Below are 21,150 nucleotides of genomic sequence, written 5' to 3'. Positions count from 1 at the left end.
AAGACATCCGCGGTGAGGTTGGGTAGCAGTGTGCAGCTTCTGTGGAGTGACCAACCCACTTTAAGAAAAACTTTTGTGTGTGTGTGTTGGGGGGTGGGCAACTTTTCTGGAGAAGTGGAAGCTCTAGCCTGTGAAGGCAGAATCGTGAGTCTTGTCTGGTTTCCATTCTTCGTTAGATTCTTGTGTGACCTTGAGTGACTCACTGTGCCCCTTCAGGTTGGGGCTTCTTCTCCAGTCCAGGCTGTTAGGATGGTCTTCACGGTCCTTTCACGGTCCTTACTGCCTTAGCCATGTCATATCCTGGGGGTGTCACCTAGCTGATCCCCTCAGTGCATCTGTTTCTTTTCCTGAGAGCTTGGTCTGAGATGAGGTGGGTTCTTCTAGATATTTCCATAGTCTGGGAGTGGGGTGGGGAGGACTTTGGTGATTAGTGTTACCTGTCACGTGGATGGGGTTTCAGGAACGAACGCTGAGGCAGATAGTCTCATTCTCTTTCTGGTGATGAGAACCATTGGAATGTTAAGAATGACTCTTGTCGCTGGCTTGTGGGCCGGTGCCTTCTGCTCTTTCTCATCTTTGCCAGGATCGATGTCAGCCGAGTACTTGTGTTTCCTTGGTGTCCTGGTCCACACGAATGCTGAAGGTCCACCTTCTCTTTGCTCTCTCATAGTTTCAGGATACCCCTTGGTTTGCCCCACTGCACATGTATTAATGACATGAAGACTGTGGGCGTGGATGCTCAGTGCCTTTTGACCATTGAGTGACTCCCACTCAGCAGCCGGGGCTCCTGGCCACCTTCACCTCGCCGCCTGCTGGCCGCAGTTGGTATAACTGCTTGTGATGCCTTCAGAATGATTCTAGCCTGGTTTGAGGGTGTGGGGGCTGTGGGCAGGCTAGGGTCTGTGTCACAGACATATCAGGGACCTGTAATATGTTTGTAAGCAACCAAATGGAGTGAATCTCAGGAGTGGCTGTCAGCATGGTGTTACGTGGTTGGGATCCCCAAGTCCCAAGTAATGGGGAAGAGAAGTTAGGTATCAGAGCTGCCAATAATAGAGGCTCTTCTAGCACCTTAAGCTGTTGTGTGAGGAGTGATTCTATCTTTTCTACAAGTGTGGCAGCAGTTCCTCTCTAAGCCAGTTTGTTGATGCGCCTGCCCTTTCTAGTGTAGTTAGAAGTTAGAGATCTTGCTGCCTGGTCCTAATTAGAACGCTTCCCTGGCGGAAGAGATGCACTATCCCACTCCTCGACTTTCTAATTGCTTAGTATTTTCAGAATTCCTATGACAAACCATAAGCTAGGGTGAGTGAGTTTCAAAGACACTTTTTTTTTTATGACACTACCATGAGAAATGCTGAAATAGACTATAGATTTTAGGAAAGACGGGGAATTTAGCAGAAGAGGAGTGGACAGTTACCTGTGTTTGCCAGTGGTTTCTGGAAATCTGGGAATGGTAGGTCACCATGCTGCACTCAGGTGAGGACTTTCTCCAGGCAGGTGCTCCTCAGCTCAGTATAGGGGTGGAGCAGAGGAAGGTGTTAAATGAGAGGATGCAGCATGGCGGGGCGGCTGTGGCAAGGTTCCCGGAAGGTCTCTGCTGCTGCTCTCACGCACACTGAGTGGGGGGACACAGGAGAACGGTGGAGTGAGGGAGAGTCAACTCAGCCCACTGAGGCCAGGAAGCGGAGTGACTTAGCCATCACTTGTTTTAGTGGCTCAAAAGCCCCAGAGAGGCTCCCCCTGCTGCCCGCCCCCCCAGGACTAGAGTTGAACTTGAGACCCACAGTCAGTAGAACACTTCTCATGGATCAAGATCCTATCCGGTAGTCCCCAGACACAATGCCACACCCGCTATGTGATGGAGCCTCTGGAGGAGTCCTGGTTCAGTGCAGTTCTTGTGGGCTTGAACTGCAGCCCCCTTGGCTGACCTCACCACTGGGTGGAGCTTTGAGGGCAGTGGTATTGGTGGGGGTCCTGTGATGTCACTGGGCGTAGGATGGAGGTGGGGCTGTGCTGCTCATGCTACTTACTAAGAAAAGGGCAGGTGCCTCCAGGGCTGCTGGGTGCCTGCCTGCTGGTGGGGGTCCAGGTCTGTTCCTGGTATGCTGGCTTCAGCCAGACAGTTCTAGCCTGGTAGGCAGCCCAGTGCACCATGGGAGCCTGGGGCACCAGGAGGGCTGCTTGTCTGGGGACCTGACATAGATGGAGAGAATAAAGGAGGGGAATATGTAGCCATCGCCTTGGCCCCTTCCACACACACCCCCATCCTGATTCTCAGAGCCACAGAGAATTCTGGCTTCTTGATGGACAGAAATAGGAAGGCTGTAGTCCACAAAATTTCTCTCAGCCCATGTACCTCTGGGTCCAGTCAGGGGTGCCTAGGAGAATATGCCAGAGGGGCGGGGTAAGGGGAGGGGAGAACAAATACCAGAGTGGGCAAGAGGGATCTCTGCATGCTGTGGCTAGCATATCCAGATCCCAGCCCAGTTCCTCCTAACCTGAATCCAGTTGCTGTCTGAGATGGAGGGACTGGGGCAGATGGGCACCCTAATTGCCACTCAGGATAAGTCACTTTTTATACTTGCCAGCAGAGGTGTCCTATCACTTTAAATCATGGCTGGCAGAGCAGTGACACCCTGGCCCCTTTGGAAGCCTGTTCCTTGTGGATTGCTCCTTTTATGAAGGCCAATTAGTAGCAGAGGAGACCGTCTGGAGCGTGCCAGCTAGAGCAAGGGAAAGGTAGACATGGAGCTGTCACAGGCCAGTGCCAGGTGGGGTTCCTGATTAATTGCCCTGAGGTCGGGCCCCTCTTGCTTGCTGTCTTTGGGAGCTGTTGTCCAGGGCAGTCCTCTCTACTGCCTTAGCTGCTTACATTCCATACCAGCATGGCCTCTGTGGGCTCTAGACTAAGGTCTGTGCACAGTGAATGTAAGGAGAGCTATAGTGCTAGAGAGAATCTGTAGGGTACCTTCTGCTTTGAGGGATCTTAGGAAGAAGTTCAGGTTGGGACTTGGCTTCACCTGGTCTCTCTCTGCAGGAGAGTCAGGTGATACAGGCAGCACAGGGAGAGACATTTAGGGATTTCCCATAGTGCTTGGGAGTGAGGGATGATTCCCCAGGAGGCTGCTACAAGCAGATCTTTCGGAGGTGGGGTGGGGCTAGGTCTGTCTGCTGGGGTCGAGAAGCAAGATGAAGGGTCTGGCCGATACCCCTAGACACCCTTGGAACGTGGCCGTGAGAGAATGCCAGCTCCGTGTTCGTTTCCAAAGCATTAAAAATTAAACTTCCTGGTCTTAATATCTATTTTTAAACCATGTCAGAGCCAGCAATTGCTGTCAATCAAGAGGGACTGGGGAGGAGGAGGGAAGAGATAGAAAAAGTCCCCGATGAGATGGAAAGAACTGCTGGGACCTACAGGCTTACCCAGCACAGCCGGGCTGGCCCTATCCTGGGTAACACTCCGGCGGCTTCTACCTCGTGTGCTTGGCTGCCCTTGGCTGAACTTGGCAGCAGGCTCTCTATGGCTTAGGAGGGTATTGGGTCCCAGTTGAGTCCATTCACTCACTCCATAACTATTTGCTGAATGCCCGCTCCATGCACAGGAGCCTCCAGTTGGTAAGGACAGGGCAGATCAGTTTTCGCAGGCCAGGAAGTCATGGAATCAAGAGGTCATTTGTCCTGTCCCGCATACAGCATTTGAACCCAGCGCTGCCAAGGGTAGCGTCTGTGTAGGTGAGGGCCGCCTGCTTCCCCAACATTTTAGGGTGGGCAACTGCAGGCCTGGAACCAGCATCCTGGCTTGACTTGGCCTTTCCCTTCCCTGCCCCCACACGGCTGTACTCTAATTCCCCTTCTCTGAAATGTTTCTCGTATCAGAAAGAAAGAGAATTTAAAAAGAGCTTCAGGCATTCCTCCTCCCCACTTAGTTTGTAAAATACCACCAGTGAATCGTGGGTTTTTCTGTTTCCCTCTATTGAAAGGACAGATAGATGCCCTGTGGCCTGTGGACACGGTGTGCATTTATTGAGTACTTGTAAGCCATGCTGTTGAGCTGCTCAGAGTTCCATGGAGTCAGACACCCATGTGAAGACAGTAGGCACTCAATAGAGCTATTTAGTAGAGCAATATGGCTTAGTGGAGACCAGCTACAAAGATATCAAAGCTGAGCAAGTTGCACTTGGATTTTGAGGCACGGATAGGAGCTTGATGATCAGGTGAGGCTGGGATCCAGGCAAAGGAGAAGGGTAGGGTGAGAGAGACTATGTTGATACTCTTCAGCCTGTCTCTTGGTTTTTCTGATGGTGACCACCATAGCGGCTCTTGCTGTGTCACTTGACTACAGGCTGCTGTGGTGAGTAATCTGGCTTTAGAGCCATGCTTTGTTCCCCCCACCCCCGCCCCCCCTTTCCCTCTGTGATGTGCCTGCTTGTTTGGTTCCAGTGAGGAAGCTTTGAAGCCAGGCTAAACCCATTGGGCAGAGCTAAGTCTCCTGAGCCAGCTTTGCCCCTGCTCACGTTTGAAAGCTAATCTGCCTACAGAAGTGGTGGGGGCTTGGCAGGGGGCACTCCTGGCAGGAGCGTTAAAAATGGCATCCTGACCCGCCCGTGAGATCTGCAGCCAGGGAAGAACACAGGTCGAGGTCTGCTCTCTGTCTGGAGAGCTGTAGACTTCAGAGGAGATCCCGACGCCCGCTTCTGTGGGGTCTGCTCTCCCTTCAGCTGTCTTTGCAGCCTGTCAGGAGAGCTGGAGAGGTCCTGGAGGTGCAGTGGGTTAGGGTGGTATGTGTGCTGCTTCAGGCTTGCTCTCCAGCACTGGGGGCTTTCACATCAGGGCCCTGCAGGGGGCGCTGTTTTGGTGGCTCCAGGTGATGGATGTCTGTCCAAGGAGAAGACAGTCAGGGTTTCTGTCTTTCTGACTTTTCATCTGCTGTAGGGATCCTTGTAAAAGTGTATTCAGATTGACCAGGTAGCTTTCCCCATGGACAGGTTCCATCTCCCCTCTTTCCCTGTGCTCCCATAACCTACTGAGACAGTCTCTAGGACTGAGGCTTTTGTTGGAAAGGTGTGTGTGTGTGTGTGTGTGTGTGTGTGTGTGTGTGTGTGTGTGTGTGTGTGTGTGTGTGTGTGTGTGTGTGTTTGACTATTCTTGAGTGTGGAGGTCAGAGATAGAGTTCAGGTATCTTCCTCCATTACACTAGCTTATGTTTTTGAGACAGGGTCTTACTACCATTCAGCCTGAAGGGCACTGCTTTGGTTCGACTGTCTGTACAGTGAGCCCCTGGGATCCGTCTGTCTCTGTAACCCTATCTCCAGAGTTACAGGGGCAAGCCACAACATCTGGCTTTTGACATGGGCTTTTGGCATCTGAACTAAGGTCCTCGTGTTTCTGCAGCAAGTGCTTTGCTCACTGAGCCATCCCTATCCCTTTAAACTTTAGAGGGAATTATCCCGACTATGTATTTTCAATATTCAACATTATGAACCTGACAATTTCCCACCAGTAACAGAGTGTTTGTTTAGCATGCACAAGACCTTGGATTTAATCTCCAGCACCACAAAAAAAAAAAAAAAAAAAAAAACAAAAGAAAACAAAAAACAAAATTTAAATGCAAGATGTTTTGTGATCCACTCTTATTGGTAAGCTTGCCTCTGTTTTTTGACTTAGTGGTCATCTGTATCATAACTGTTTCAGTGTGGTTGTTCCTCTTTTGTGAGCATTCCTGTGTAAGTCTCCTGTAGGAGTTTCTCTAGGCCACAGCAACACATGTAGGCACTGTGACGTAGTGGCCATAGCAGATTGCTGTGAAGGTGTTTCACTGGTAGACATTTCCATAGACTACACTTGGAGAAGCACTCCTCTAGATACCCAGTCAGGGGCCTTGCTGCTGGGCTGGCGGCGGTGGGCTTGTGGCACCACAGGAGAAGTTATTTTCCAGGGTAGGTGCATCCATTGACGTTCCCATTGGTGCTCCACTGAAAATGGGCAATTCCCCAGTACTGTGGGTGTGAGATGCTGCATTGCAATGCCCTTGCCTTGCACTTCTGATACCAGTAGACATCTTTTCACATGTTAATTAGCCATTGTCTCCACTGGAGTGGGTGCCCAGTTGTGTATTTGGTCAGTTTTTCTATTGATTTGTTTGCTTTTTTTCTGTTACTTTCTAGTTTTATGTTTTGCGTATGACTTTGTTGTTAGTTGACTGTATCCCCAACACCATTTATAGCTTCCAATTTGAAGTTTTGTTTGTTGTTACTCCCTTCCTGGAGTCTTTTGATAAACAGAAATACAACTTTACCAGTTTCTTTTCTTAGATTGGACTTGTTCTATTAAGAAGTATGTATTTCATGGTGTCCTTACATCCTGGTAATTGTCCAATGCTTGCCACAACACAGGCTCTCGGGAACTGTTGGCTGAAAAGTAAGGAGGAGGTTTTATATTTCTCAAAGTTTGTATTATTTTATTTAAGTCCTTAATACATCTGGAATTATTATTTGTGTGTGACATAGACAGAACTCTTTTTTTTTCTTTTCCTCTTGTGTATTCTAGCTTCATTGACTAGATACCTTCCCGCCACAAATGCATGGCACCACCTATGATTTTGTCCGTGCCTGGGTCTTTTTTTGTGTTTCCACAGCTCTGTAAGTCTCCATGGCAAGGCAGACTTCTTGGTTTTCAAGAGTGTTTGGCTGTTTTGGCCCCTTGTTCTCTTGTGTAAAGTCTGGAATCAGTTTAAATAGTTTTTACCCAAAGTCAGTCAGCGACCCTCCTTGCCCTACGCTGTGTGGCATTTTAATTAGCTGGTCTTTAATTGAGCCTGTTTATCAACTCAGGAGGAATTCCATCTCTGTGTATATTTGTGAATGTAAATTGTATTCAAGTATTCAATCCATGAGTATTTTGTATCTCTTTACACATTTAGTCCTCTTTAATAGCCCATGTTACTTTGTAATATTTGAAGGTCTTACCCACCATTTGTTAGGTAGCGACTTCTGGTCTTTTCTCCACTTTGCCGACTCCCCAGGTTTACCTGTGCTGTGTACATATGGGAGACAGAGAGAACCCACAGCCAGCCCTCAGCATGGTGTGGTGATGGAGGGTGCTACCAGTACTTATGGGACATTCCCTGGGCACGTCATCTGTTCCAGTCAGTACCTAATGGAAATACGCAGGGCTATCTTATTTTGCCTCCGAGGAGATGGAGGCTTGAGGAGGGATTTTGCCCTGGGTCACAAGGCTACGAAATGGTAGAGCTGAGATATGAACTCAGTCAATTGAACCCTGAAGCCCACATTCTGTCTCTGACCTTGTTGGAGAAGCCTGATCCAGCTCCCGTCCCCAGTCAGGTTTCAGCTGTGCTGTTCTGGGATCTGGGCTTGGCACTGGGTAGCCCCGTGGTAACGGGCGGTCTGCACACATGTGGTCGGATTCTGTTGGCAGAGTGTGCTCTCCTTCTCCCAGCCACAGCTCCAAGAAGTGGGTTAGAAAATGCCACCTGTGACCTTTAGGGGCTTCCGGTTCAGTAAGTAGTCAGCTGTATGTAGTGGAAGCTTCATGAGATACTTTGTGCTTCCTTATAATAATATTCAAGACCGAATACTTGTGCCTCCCAACAGCACAAGCACGCCACTCTCTTACCTCATTCCAGTAGGATTTACTGTCAGAACCATACAGTTTTTACTCTTGTATTTTTACCTCGTACCCCCTCTGCTGGCGTCTACCTTCTTGTCTTTTCAAGAGAAACACCTTTGTCTTGCTTGCTCATAGCATGTGCTCAGTACATACGTGTTGGTTCATAGCTGGACAGCGAGCTACATAGTGGTGTTTGGCAAGGGACAGGGCCTGCTATGGGTTGCAACCTTTAACCAGCTATTCAGACTCATCAGAGGAGAGAGTCCGGCTGTGGGGGAGACTACTCTGGCCTCAAACTGGAATAACCCTTTAGCCAACAGGATCCCTGCAGACATCCATACTCCTTGTATGGCAAGCCCATTTGGGTCCTGTCCTCCAGAGATTTGCCTGTATATTCTATCCAGCCATATACAGCATTCCTTTTGGGTTCTGGAAAGTACTACTGCCTCCATGCACTTCATTTCCAGAGCTATCGACTCTATTGGCTGGTCGCTGGGATGACTGTCTGCCTTGAAATCTGGTTTTGAGGGCCTTTGGTGCAGGTCCTGAGCCTCACTGCATGGTGATTGCTGAGCACATGGGGCAGCTGCTTTCTATCTCTGCCCCAGTGTCCTTTTTGTGGGGGTTAAAATTAAGTACAAAGGCCAGATCATGATTCTGGTCAGGTTAAGAGTTGGGCAAAACTTTCAGATAAGGAATTAAGATCAGACTTACCTTTACATAGACAGGAGCCAGGCGGAGACTGAATTCTGTATTTCTGTGGGTCAGATTCTGTATGTGAGGGGCACCCCTAGGTCAGCAAAGACCCCAAACACAGTTCTGCTTGGTCGTATGGCAGCGTGGCTCCTTGTGCCCAACCCATCTCCATGTGGCCTGTCCTTAAGTGGGCCTCCAAAAATGTTAGTTTTTTCGGCTGCGTTGTGTGCTTACCCTGCAAGGAAATGCCACGAAACACGACAGAATCCGCTAACAAGAGTTTTATTAAAGGGACAGAGAGTGAGCAGGCCTGTGGGAAACATGTGTGTGGAGAAGAAAGGAACCGGGAACATGGCGCCTGATTTTAAAGGCTGGGCGTGGACAGATCAGCGTCACTACTACACGCAAGCGCGTAGATCACATGGCCACGTTGCGCGCTTACGTGGCTAGTGGGACGTCATGGATCTTGGTCCCACGAGATGCCCTGACCCGGAAATGGCTATCTGGACCTGGACCTAGCTAGGCGGAAGTATCCGCCAGGCATAGGCAGACACGCCTGACCGTGGGGGCTTGTTGTAAATCTTTCAGTGGGTGGTATGTTCTCTGGCCTGCCACTCATCTTCCTTGGTAGGAGCCATATAGTCTCAGAGTAGATTTTATGTTTGTAGGCCAAGCCACTGAACGTCTAAAGACGGTACCAGCAGCGTGGGGTTCTAAGAGCTCTCATCCAGCTTTCTCATCTGCTGTTTTCTCATCCTTTTCTTTGTGGGGTGGGAGCCTTTTTTATAAGGCCATTAATCCTATTCCTGAGGGTTCCATCCTCATGGCCTACTCACCCCCTAAAGGAACGGCCTTCTTACGCTCTCACATTAGGGTTAGGATTTCAACCTATGAATTTTGAGAGGAAACAAAAATTCAATTCAAAGCCTTGTCTATGTATAATTATGTGTGCATATACATACATGTTGTATATATACTTGGGTGTAAAACAGTTGGCACTTTCACTGTGTATGTATGCATATATATGTAAATCTCTCTATATAAGTTACATGTTTCTCATGATTTACCCCATGAATATGTGGCTCTTGGGCATAAGCTGCCATTTTCTAAGTGTCTGCTTATGTAGATGTACTCTAGATGAGTCTAGGGCTCTTAAATTGCCATACGCTCTCTTTAGGAAAACACCCCTGATTGACACTTCTAAGAGCAAATCCCAGTGGTGCTGTTCAGCATCCAGGGTGGGGTGCAGAACATTTGGCAGATCTCTTTGGTTTTTCTGGCCCAACCTCTTTTCTTTTTGGGATCAGCACCTCATTTTCCTTTCTAGGGATCTTCCTTAGTCTGTGAGGGATGCAGTAGTTCACAGGTCCAGAAGGAAAGCTGAGCCACAGGCCATGGTGGTTGGGAGCCAGGGCTGCCTTGGAAATCTGGGTATCAAGGTACTGATGTGTTGACCCCTCGACACTGTTGGATGGGTGCGTTCCTGCTGTTTTGTGTTTCCTTGTCAGCGGTCAGCTTTCCAGGAGACGGTCTAGTACAGCCATGTGCTCAGCCTTAGCACACTTGAACAGAGTGCCTTGATTGGTTGGACAATACCTTCCACGCTGTGGAGGAGGTGAATTCCTCAAAGGAGATTGATGGTGTGGACACCAAGAAAAGGGAGAGGAAAGCTGGCCAGCCAAGCAGCAGATGCCAGCTGCAGTGATTTACCCCTGCATGCCATGTTACACTGGGCTGCCAGGACCTGTGCATCCCTGAGATCTGTCTTTCCTATCTCCTCTCTGAGTATCTAGGAGTGGAGAGGGAGGCTGGGACCCAGGAGGGAGAGCAGTGACTACTAGCTGTTTATAGTCTGGGCCTCCCCCGTCTGTCCCTGGGTGGGAGACGGCTCTAGTATTCGCTCCCACTTGTGTTTGTTGCTCTGCTGGGATGTGCATATTGTCAGAGTTCCACAGAGGTATTTCCAGGACCTCTCAAACTAGGACCTTTTGGGGGCGATTCCTTACAAACCACAATTTCAGATCCTGGGAACTCAACCCCCTCTCCACATTCCTGGTGTCCAGCCCCAGGTTTGCTCACTGACGGGACTAACTGGGGTCCTGTTCAGGGCACTGCTTCCCTTCTGACCTGTCCTGGGGTCCCTCAGCATGCCTTACCGCTGAGCTTTACAGTCCCAGGAGCGTGCTTGGTGATGGAACAGTGAGTCCTGATGGGCGCTGTGGCACAGCAAGGCCTGGGGACTGCAGGGGACACGAGACCTCAATTTGTTGTTGCCCTGGAGCTTGCACTCTGTTTGGGAGGGACCCACCCATCTTTACCTAATTAGCCAGGAAGGCAGTGTGGCCCACCAGAAAAAGCCGGTGCCTGTGGTCTGTCAGATGAGGCTGCACCTCCTCTGGAGATCCAGAACCTCTGTTCCTCTTCCCTGTTTGCGACCCGAGTCTTGTCTAAGTTCCCATGTGCTGCATTGCATACATAGAAGGTACTCATCACTCTGCGTATTACTGCACAACCCATGTGATTCCTTACTTGTTCCGGCTTCCAAGAAGCTCAGTGGTTATTTCCTTTGGTCAGGATTACCTTGTTCATTTTTTTTGTCATGAAGGACCTTTGTATCTGGGTCTCTAAAAATCATTTTTGGAAGTGAGGGCAAACCCACCAAAGGCTGGTGGCAGGACAGCAGGAAAGCCTACGTGTGAGAGAAGTGCCACTGGGGAGCAGTCATGTCTTGGGGTGGGGCCAGATGGTCCGAGCTTGGCAGAGTTGTGGGACTTAGCCCCGTGGAGGCAAGAAGAGGCAGCCTTCTGGGCATAGTGGGGAGGGAAGTCTGAAATCAGCAGGGTGAGGCCAGATGCCCTGTGTGTGGCTTCCCACTGACGGCTGTCATGAACGCAAGACCTGATGCATAAGAGACTGCTGAGAAGTGAGTGGAGCAGAGAAGGACATGCATGTGTGATGAGCACCCTGCACTGGTGCTCTGCTCTTGCTTATCCTGGAGGTCAGAGTGCATGTCTGAGCACCAGCTGCTGCCCCTGCCCGTTGACAGGCACAGGCTTTGTGTAGGAGGTCTGCTCAGCAGATGTTCAAGGGCGGAGAGAGAGGGTCCCAGGATCTGGAGGAGCACAGAGTGGGAAATAGCAGAAGGGGAACAGGACCAGGCCCACAGGTGAGGGGACTGTGAATGGGCAGAACCAGTGGGGTCGTGGCAGTATGGCAGGCAGAAAAATCAGGCCCGCGAGGAAGCCAGGGAAGGGTGAATGCAAAGGTAAATGCAAGGATGCTCAGGATGGCTGGTTGGAGAAGGTCCTTTCAGGTGAAGAAGACACTTGGAAATCCTGTGGGAATGGCTCTGTTGCTGGGGGGTGGGGGTGGGGGGGGGGAGCATGGTGACTGGTTAGGTGCTGGACAGGGGAGCTTGCTGCTAGGGAGCTCCTCAGGAAAGCACAATGGTGTGAGGCTCTTGTGCCTTTGGCTTGCCATAGGAGGCCAGGTACATCCTGAAGCCTGGCTCTGCCCCCTCCTGCTCAAGGGAACTAGTTCATGCTTGTGGCAGAAGCCCATCGGACCCAAATCAGAGCGACGGCTTGTCAGGCTGATGAGCCCGAGCTCCACAGTAGCTCTGTGATGTCCAAACCATTTAGGACAGCCTGCATGACTGGTCCCTAGTGTCTGGAGGGAGGCCTGAGTGGGAAATCAGGGGCCTTCAGGAGCTAGGAGGAGGGCGGGGGAGGAAGGTAGATGCCAGGAGGGGATAGCTACAAGGTGCTTCATTTGTTACCATTTAAGGCAGGCGTAGAGAGACAACCGCCCTCCTCTCCCTCCCTTCTTCCTCTTCCCTCCTCAGCCTACCCCGCTGAGGGCCCCCTGTCTCAGCCTCCTGCTGGGAGGAGGGGGGGTCTATGTGAAAAGTGCATGTTTCCCAGAAGGTGGTGGAGGGTCTGAATCAGAGCCGTGGGAGGAATATTGACAAGATTCTCAGCCTTGCTGGTTCCTTCTCTCCTCTCCGAAATGGCAATAACTCTCAACCTGTTGGGGTGGGTGGGGCAGGGTGGGGCTGGGCAGCTCCCCAGCAGCCTGGGAGGTTCTGGTCCCCAGCCATTAATCAGCTGTTCGCTCACTGTCAGAAGAGCAGGGGCTCTCTGTCATACAAGATGCAGCCAGGTAACTTGTGGGGAGGAGCCGGGATTAGTGCAGACACCTGTTTTCGTCTCCTATGTGTGTTGCTAGCTGGCTGTGTGACCCAAGGTGAGTCTTCCCCCTCTGGGCCTCACTTTCCTCACATGGGAAGCACTAGATTTGGACATTCAGGGGTAGGATCCCTGCCTCAGGCTCTGATGTTCTGTACGTGTTGTGCACGTAGCACTTGGTTCTTCTCATCTCAGAGGAGCCTCAGCTGGGTCATGGACCAGGGTGGTCCTTCATCTCTCACATGTAGTAAAGCTGGAGCCCAGGGCGAGGGGACAGGCCGTTAGACAGGCCGGTGACGCGGTGTCTGCATAGGATAACCCACTGCCTGGGAGTCAGAAAGCTGACCCAGATTCTTGCTATGCCAGGAGCTCACAGTGCAGGGGGGGGGGGGGGGGAACAGCTGCTCTGATGCTGGCCTGGGTCAGAAACAGGAGCTCCCAGGCTCCAGCGTGACAGGTCCCTGTGGGCTTAGCAGAGAGAGAGAATTGTCCCTCTACCCCAGTTCCCACTGCAGAGTAGGAAGGAAAGGAAGTTTGTCTGTAAGAGATGGGGACTCCGCCTCCACGCTGAGTGGGTTTTACCCTGCCCCCATGCCTGGGAGGGCTGTCACACCAATGGAGCAGGTAATGAGGGGGCGGGCTGTTTTATTAAGCACCCTTACTAGGAGAGACACTCGTGTTTGACACAGGAACTGTGGCGGCTCCTTCCTATTGTTAGAAGCAGTAATTGCAATTGTTCTAATTCCTCCTTCTAGCAGTCATCATTAGGAAGGGCTTTCTCCTCCCCCCAGCTTCCCTCAACCCCCCAAATGATAAGTGTCTCTCTCCTTTTGTCTTTTGTCCCTTGCACCGCCTGGCCTCCACGGCTGCCTCTTCAAACTGCCCATGGCTATGTAGGGTAGCCTGATACCCAGCCTTCTCTTTCTTCTTCTTCTTCTATAATGAAATGGCTCTGGCTTGCACTTCCAGCTGCTACCCAGTTTTCCCACAAACAAAAACCCCACCAAACACATGGCTCAAAGCCAGGGCTATTCCATATGTGTGTAGCACAGTGTGCATATGCCAGTCAGAGGACAACTTGCAGGGGCACCCCCTCGCCTTTATGTGGGTTCTGGGAATTGAACTCAGGTCCTCAGCCTTGGCAGCAAGTGACTTTACCAGCTGACTGATCTTTGCAGGTCCACATGGTTGCTTCTTGACTATGAATTCGAGAGTCTGTCATGATCTCTCAGTGTAAGGGGATGCTATCCTCACAACAGCTTGTCGCCATTGCTGGCCAGATCTCCCTCTCCCCCTCAAAGCCCTGCCTCTGCCCTCCTTTTTACTTTGCCATAGGAACATGGGTGTGCGGAGAGAGCCTTAGGCAGGGGTGGGAATGCAGGCTTCCCCTCCAGCTCTGCCTTTGCTTCCCTGGGAGGAGCTGTGACTTCAGTCTCACCTGTGTGAAATGAAACTCAACCGTACTCCTTGCCTACCCAACCCGGGAGAACCGTGAGGAGGTCACAGTGAAATGATGTTCGTGAAGGTTCTCTGAACTCCGCAGATGACTTTGCTGATTACGTTGGGAGCGTGATTTCGTTGTCTAACGTCCTGTGCTGTGCCTGTTGTCAGCTTTCTTCCTTGCCACATTTGTCCCATGGGACAGTTCTCCACCCGGCCACCAATGGAAGCCTGTGGTTGACTGAGCTATGAGTGTGACTCCTGCTGCTGTTACTGGATTCAGTAACAGACTTGACTGCTTGTCACTCAGAGGCCAGCATCTGAGAACCGATTGATAGGAAGGTGTTCTGCTTTGCTTCTGTTGCTGTGATAAGACTCTGACCAAAAGCATCTTGCAGAGGAAAGGGTTTATTTGGCTTACACTTCCCAGGCCACTGTCCATCGTTGAAGGAAGCCAGGTCAGGAACCGAAGCCGAGGCCACAGAGGACTGTTACTGGCTTATGATCAGCCAGCTTTCTTACACAGCCCAGCCCACCTCTCTAGGGATGATGCCGCCCACAGTGGGCTGAGCCCTTCCACATCAACGATCAGTTAAGACAACCTTTCTCACAGACATGGTCACAGGCCAGTCTGATCTGGGTAATTGCTCACTTGAGGTTCCCAGGTGACTCTAGATTGTGTCAAGTTGACAATAAAAAACAACCAGAACAAAAGGAATCTGGTTTATTTAAGGACTGACATCTTAGGAGGTGGAGGGGCTATTGATCCATTTTTGGGGGGGGTCTCAGGGTACCGAGGAGTTTTCTGGTGACTGAAAGAGGAGCAGCACAGAACAGCTGTGTGCAGAGCAAGGTATCAATCATCCAGGGTGCGTGTCTATTTATTTTTATTTTGGTTGGAACATCATAATTTACCTTGACCTCCAAGAGTAGTTCTTATATTTTCTGAAAACAGATATATTACTTTTCTGCAAGTTTGAGCCCCACAGCCATTTACATGTTTTGTGTTGGTTGAAAAACAGAACTGCAGACTAAGGGAGAGCATTACAAAGGGCACCAGATGTTCTGGGTTCTGTAAATCTAAAGGAAGATTGTTTAGCAGTTAGCTACTTAATTAAGTGAGAATTCACTTTGGAATTTCAAAAGCAAAGTGGAAGGGAGACAGGTGAAAGTGCCCTCGTCCTGGTCACCCCCCTCAAAGGTCAGCTACTGTTCAGCTGTATTTGTGGGACCCAAAATGTTGGATACCTTCGGGAGTCTCTCCTCCCCATTACCTCCAGCTGCCCTCAGCAATCTTCCAGCAGAGGGGAGAGTGTGAGCCATCAAGGTGTGAATTCTGCTGGGACTCATCAGTCTGGCTGGTGTATTCAGGCTCATTCCTCTGGGCTGAGACTTTACTAGATGGCCATGGGAAACCCTGTGTCCCAAGCCACCCAGGGGAAGCTGTGTTTCCAGGACCTGGCCTCCATTCCTTCCTAGACAGAGAAGTGACTTCAATCAGTGGCTGAGGGTGTGTGTGTGTGGATTTCCCACCCCAACTGCAGCCCTAGGCAGATCACCCAGCCCTGGTGTCTGGTGCTCTGATTGACAGGCACTGGAGCAAATTTGCTAGCTTGGGTTTATCTGCCCTGAGGGGATACTGGAGCCAGGCAGATCATCTGTAGCTGGTTTCTGCTTTAACCATCTGATGTGGCTGGCTGTAGGGTCTGTAAGCCGGAATCCACCCCTGTCACTATGGATCCACATCTTCTTTCCTTCCCTCAGAGACCATCCACCCCAGGCACTCTCCAGTCAGATTGATGATAGGGAGCCTGTCTGGAAGCAGTGCTGTCTGGAAGGGTTAGGAGATCCTTTCCCGCTTCAGTCCTTCCCTCCTTATGGATTTCAGGGTTGCCAGTTCTCCTTGGGTAGTTTCCTTGGGACAAACAACCTTATTTGGCTTTTAGGGAAACTGAGTTACAGAGAGGGAAAGGGACATGTCATTGTTCAGGTCACAATATCACAGCATCTACTTGTCTAGGTGGATGCCACAGGGCCCAGGATCATTATGGTGGTCACAGAAGTTCATTAAAGTAGTCATCAGGGGTTTCTGGCTTCTAGAACCAGCCATGTGGGTTCCTCAGAGGGTTTAGCCACCACCTTCCCTTTTTACCAAGAAAAATATAGAGATCGGTTTCATACTTCAAGTGAGTTCTTTCAAGGGTCCCATAGATGGGAATCTCTGTCCCCAGGCTTTGATCTTAGTTTATAAGCTCCCTTTGTGGAGGGCGAGGCCAGGATACTATCCTGCAGAAACTGAGCTCTCTGAATGACCTCTGCACTGTGGGGGAAGGGCTAGCAGGGGAAGGAGCTGGACTGCAAGGTGGAGAATGTCTCAGCATAGCCATGCTGTTTTGTTACTTGCTGTGTATTTTTCTCTTCCAATGGTTCTTTAAGTTTTATCATTATCATGTGTATTAGTTACTTTTCTCTTACTGTGATAAAACACCATGGCCAAGGCAACTTGTAGAAGAAAGTGTTTGGGCTTGTAGTTCCAGAGGGTTAGAGTCCATGATGGTGGACAGAGGCCTGGTGGCAGGAGCAGGAAGCTGAGGGCTCACATCTTGAACCACAAGCGTCAGGGGTGGGGGATGGGAGGAGAAGAAAGAAGGAGGAGGAAGGGGAAAAAGTGAGATGGAAGGAGGAGGAAGGGGAAAAAAGAGAGGGAGGGTGTAGGTGGGGGGTTTTGTCGGAACTACTGGTCAGCTGTGTCCTGCCAGTCTGCTCCCCAATAACCACACAGAGACTTATTATTATAAATGCTCAGCTGATAGCTTAGGCTTGTTACTAACTAGCTCTTACAACTTAAATTAACCCACATTTCTTATCTACACTCTACCACGTGGTGATACCTTTTTTCAGCACAGCATATTCATCTCCTGCTTCCTCTGTGTCTCCTGGCAACTCTACCTTTCTTCTTCCCGGTGTTCTCTCAGTCTGGCTCTCCTGCCTAACCTCTTCCTGCCTAGCTGTTGGCCAGTTAGCTCTTTTATTAAACCAATGACAGCAACACATCTTCACAGTGTTCCACAGCAGGAAGGGGAGGAAGGAGAGATGCACTAGAGTGTTTAAACTCTTAAGTTCCACCCCCAGTGATACACTCCCTCCAGCAAGGCCACACCTCCTAAACTTACCCAAACAGCCTCACCAACTGTGGGACCATTCAAGTGCTCAAGGCTGTGGGGGACATCTGTCATTCACACCAACATACTATGTATGTATGTATGTATGTATGTATGATGAATGTTTGCATGAGTATAGGGGTATGTGTGCCATGAAGGGCTGGTTCTGTCCTCCTTTAGATGGGTTCTGGAGACTAACTTAGGTGCTCAGGCCTTCACAGTAAGTGCTTTTACCTGCCAAGTCAACAAGCCAGCCCTGGCATTTTCCTTTCATTTTTTTAATGTTCCATACTTTGTGTTTCTGCCTCGGGATTCTCTTTTCCTGGCTGTGTTTAAGAATTGTACTTTGTGGGGTTCCCTGGGGGCTGATCTCTGGCCTTGGACACTAGGGACAAAGCATGAAAGCATCTCGGGGTCCCCTATGATGGTGAAGAGCTGGCATTGTAGGGAACTGTAAGCTGTTCTTCACTTCCCACACTCATTGTTTTTGTAACCCTGGAAACTCCGTTGAGAAAGACCTTGCCCAATGTGGCCATGAACAAGAGAGTGTTGTGAGGTAATGTGGTGGTTTAAGGGGGTGGAGCCTTGTGGGAGGTCTATAGGTAACTAAGGGAACTATTTTAGAAGAATGAAGGTAGGTGTTGTGGGGCCACAGAGGGCTCTCATTGTCAAAAGTGTGATATTAACCTCTGAGTCTCTGTGCCTTCCTGTTTGGGGATGTGAACTTCTTCCCCTATGAACTCTCTCTGTTGTGATCTCACCAACCATGAAGACTTCACCAGAGCCTAGCCCTTGTTTCTTCAGCACTGTAAACTCAATGAACTTCTTCTTTTCATAAAGTTAGCCTACATGAGTGCAGTGGTTTGAAAGAAAAGGGCCCCCAAAGGGGATGGCACTATTAGGAGGCGTGGCCTTGTTGGAATAGGTGTGGTCTTGTTGGAGAAAGTGTATCACTGTGGAGGTGGCCTTTGAGATCTCATATATGCTCAAGCCATGCCCAGTGTCTCAGACCACTTCCTGTTGCCTGCAAGTCAAGAGTAGGACCCTCACTCAGCTCTGTCTCCAGCACCATATCTGCCTGCACGCCACCATGTTACTCCATGATGTTAATGGACTAAAACTCTGAAAATGTAAGCCACCTAAATTAAATATTTTTCCTTTATAAGAGTTGCTGTGGTCATGGTGTCTCTCTTCACAGCAATTGAAACTCTAAGGACAATGAAGTATTTTGTTACAGTAATGGAAAAGGGATTAATGGAGTTCTTAATTCTTTTTATTTTTTTTATTTTTTTATTTTTTTTTTCCGGTTTTTCGAGACAGGGTTTCTCTGTGTAGCTTTGCGCCTTTCCTGGATCTTGCTCCGTAGACCAGGCTGGCCTCGAACTCACAAAGATCCACCTGCCTCTGCCTCCCGAGTGCTGGGATTAAAGGCGTGCGCCACCACCGCCCGGCCTCTTTTTATTTTTTAAAGATTTGTTTTTAATTATGAATGTGTGTCTGCATGTGGGTTTGTATACATGAGTGCAGGTGGAAGCCACAGGCATCAGATCCCCCTGGAGCTGGAGCAGTTTTAAGCTGCCCAGTGTGAGTACTGGGAACCAAACTCAGGTCCTTTGCAAGAGCAGGAGGTACCTTTAACCACTGACCCATTTCTTTGGCTCAATTTGTTTAGTTCTCAAGAGCCTTGACTTTCTCATCTGAAAAATTGAATGCTATGGACCGGTACTTTCTAGGCTAGTCTGAGGAGTAACTGAAGTACTGTATGAAGAGGTTTTGACTCAGTGGGACCTGGCAGATGTGTTGGGTTCTGGATTTTGCAGATGATAACTGATGGACAGGTAGCATGGCCGTGTTCCCTGGCAGGACGGCATTGGGAACATATGTTCAGACTTCCGGTGTGGGTGCATGCTTTCACTCTCAGCTTCTGCTTCCTCAGTCGGGCCCCTCCTGTTCTCTGGGCTTTGTTGTGGTGTTCTCTGGGCAGAAAGGGTTTACTTATCTTTCTCCAGGCTAGGGAGTGGGACAGGAGATAGGTGGGGCATGAGCTAGGAGATCACAGCCTGTGGAAAAGACACCATGGCAATAAGAAAAGAGGAGTCAAAGGCAGGGTGTTCTGTGATTTTTAGGATCAGTGGTTCTCAACCTTCTTAACGCTGTGGCCCTTTAGTACAGTTCCCCATGTTGTGGTGACCCCCAACCATAAATTATTTTTGTTGCTACTTCATAACTATAATTTTGCTACTGTTAGGAATCGTAATGTAAATATCTGATATGTGGGATATCTGATATGCAACCCCTGTGGAAGGGCCATTTAACTCCCTCTCAGGGGTTGTGACCCACAGGTTGAGAATCACTGTTTTAGGATGCTTTCTAGGGCTGAGTGTTTAAACTAGATTGGAAATTTCTTGCTGAGGTCTTTCTAGAGAAGAGCCAACATTAGCCACATCTCCAGGGGCCTGGGCAGGATGAGTGAGGCTGTGAAGGGCCCCAACTTTCCTACTTGGGCTTTTAAGGCCACCCCGTGGAATAACTGGCCGTCCCCCTGCCCTTGTCAGAGATGGAGTGGAAGGCAAAGGCAAGACCTGGGGACAGAAAAGAGGGGGCACAGGGGAGGGAGAGGGCGAAGGCAGAGTGGAACGGACAAGGCCACAGGTTGAGCTCATGGGGTGACCCTTGCCGCAGGTAACTGGCAATGGTACCTCAGCCTGCCAGGTTGGTGCCTCGGGCTTCTCTTCTCCCTGCTTGTGGTGATTAAGACATCACCAGCTGCTGTGTTCACAGCTCTGCTGCCAATAACAGATGCATCTGGCTGGAATCTGGGTCATTAAAAAAATACCCTGATATCTCTCTTCCTCCTTCACCGCCTCCCCCCACGTCCAGACCCTGGCCCAGAGCTGGAGTTCCCAAAAGAGGAGGTCAGGAGGTGGAGAGAGCCTGGTGGGCCTGTTGGCTGTCAGGGCCACTTAGCTAGCCAGATGGCTGTTCTTGCTGGATGTCTGATTATTGTTGTGTCTGCAATGTTGTGCAGTGAAGGCCTTAATGAAGAGTGATGTGCCAGGGCTCTTCCCTCCTGTCCTGGCCTGGGGAGGCTGGACAGTATAGCATCTGAGACAGCATGTATGAGTATGGAAAGGTGAGCAACAGATTTGGCTTATACACCAATGGTTGTGAGAGAGCAGAGGTACTGAATTACCTGAGAGTCTGTTTCCTCTTGTGAGCAATGCCGATGGTGTGCAGCTTTCCTGTGGGCTGTGGGTGGCCATGCATGCAGGAGATATTCCAGCATGACACTTTACAGCGGGTAGCTGTCTCATTTGTTGTTGTGATGAGTTTGTCCCTGTTGAATATATCTTGTAAGGGAGCTATTTACAATTGGCCACCATGCCATCTCCACTCAGCCACTGTATTCATTGTGTTGGTTGCTTGTCTGAGACCAGACATGGGGCTAGAGGATGCCATTTGGGGGAAAGCGAATCTAGCCAAGGTGGCAGCTCTCTAATACCATGATCCTTTGAAGGCTCTCGAGATCTGGTTGTATATCTTCCTGTGGGCCTTGGGGACGAGGAGGGAGGAGTGGAAGGAAGATGAATGGAATGATAAAGAAGGGAGTAGATAAGATTACAGAAAAGGACTCACAGCAGCCACCACCTAAGATGCTTGCCTGTGTGGGACCCTGCTCTAAGTTAACCATGCTGTCAGCCTTCCATACCTCTCACTACCTTATTTCATTTCTTGCCTGAGAACAGACCAGAGCCTAAAGAACTCTATAGCAGTTAGCAAGACCCTGACCCCATCCTCTTTATCATCCATTGGGGGGTAGGGCACCTGGATGGTAGACTGCATGCCCCATGGACAGAACCCTACAGCTGGGCCTCACCTCTTCAGTTTTTCTTGCAGGGAGGACATCATTGTTACCCAGGGGAGCCTTAGGGCTTCTCTGAGCATGGTCAGGAGATGCCCTCATGGATCCAGCTGAACCTGGGCTGTTGGTTGGAAAGTGAGATAGGGCTGGGGGAGGTCTGCAGAAGGGTCAGCGA

General features: G+C 50.0%; 1 protein-coding gene across 9 annotated transcripts in view; it reads left to right on the top strand.

Annotated features, from left to right (window-relative positions):
* The window catches only part of Tspan9 (tetraspanin 9), a 185,477-nt gene that overhangs the window by 110,791 nt on the left and 53,536 nt on the right, over positions 1 to 21,150 (top strand). The gene's annotated exons all lie outside the window — the stretch shown is intronic.

This window comes from Peromyscus californicus, unplaced genomic scaffold (assembly GCF_007827085.1).
Source record: "Peromyscus californicus insignis strain IS unplaced genomic scaffold, ASM782708v3 Scaffold_6__1_contigs__length_162567912, whole genome shotgun sequence".
Classification (NCBI taxonomy): domain Eukaryota; kingdom Metazoa; phylum Chordata; class Mammalia; order Rodentia; family Cricetidae; genus Peromyscus; species Peromyscus californicus.
The sequence above is the reverse complement of the archived record's forward strand: the minus strand, read 5'-3'. Positions and strand labels throughout refer to the sequence as shown.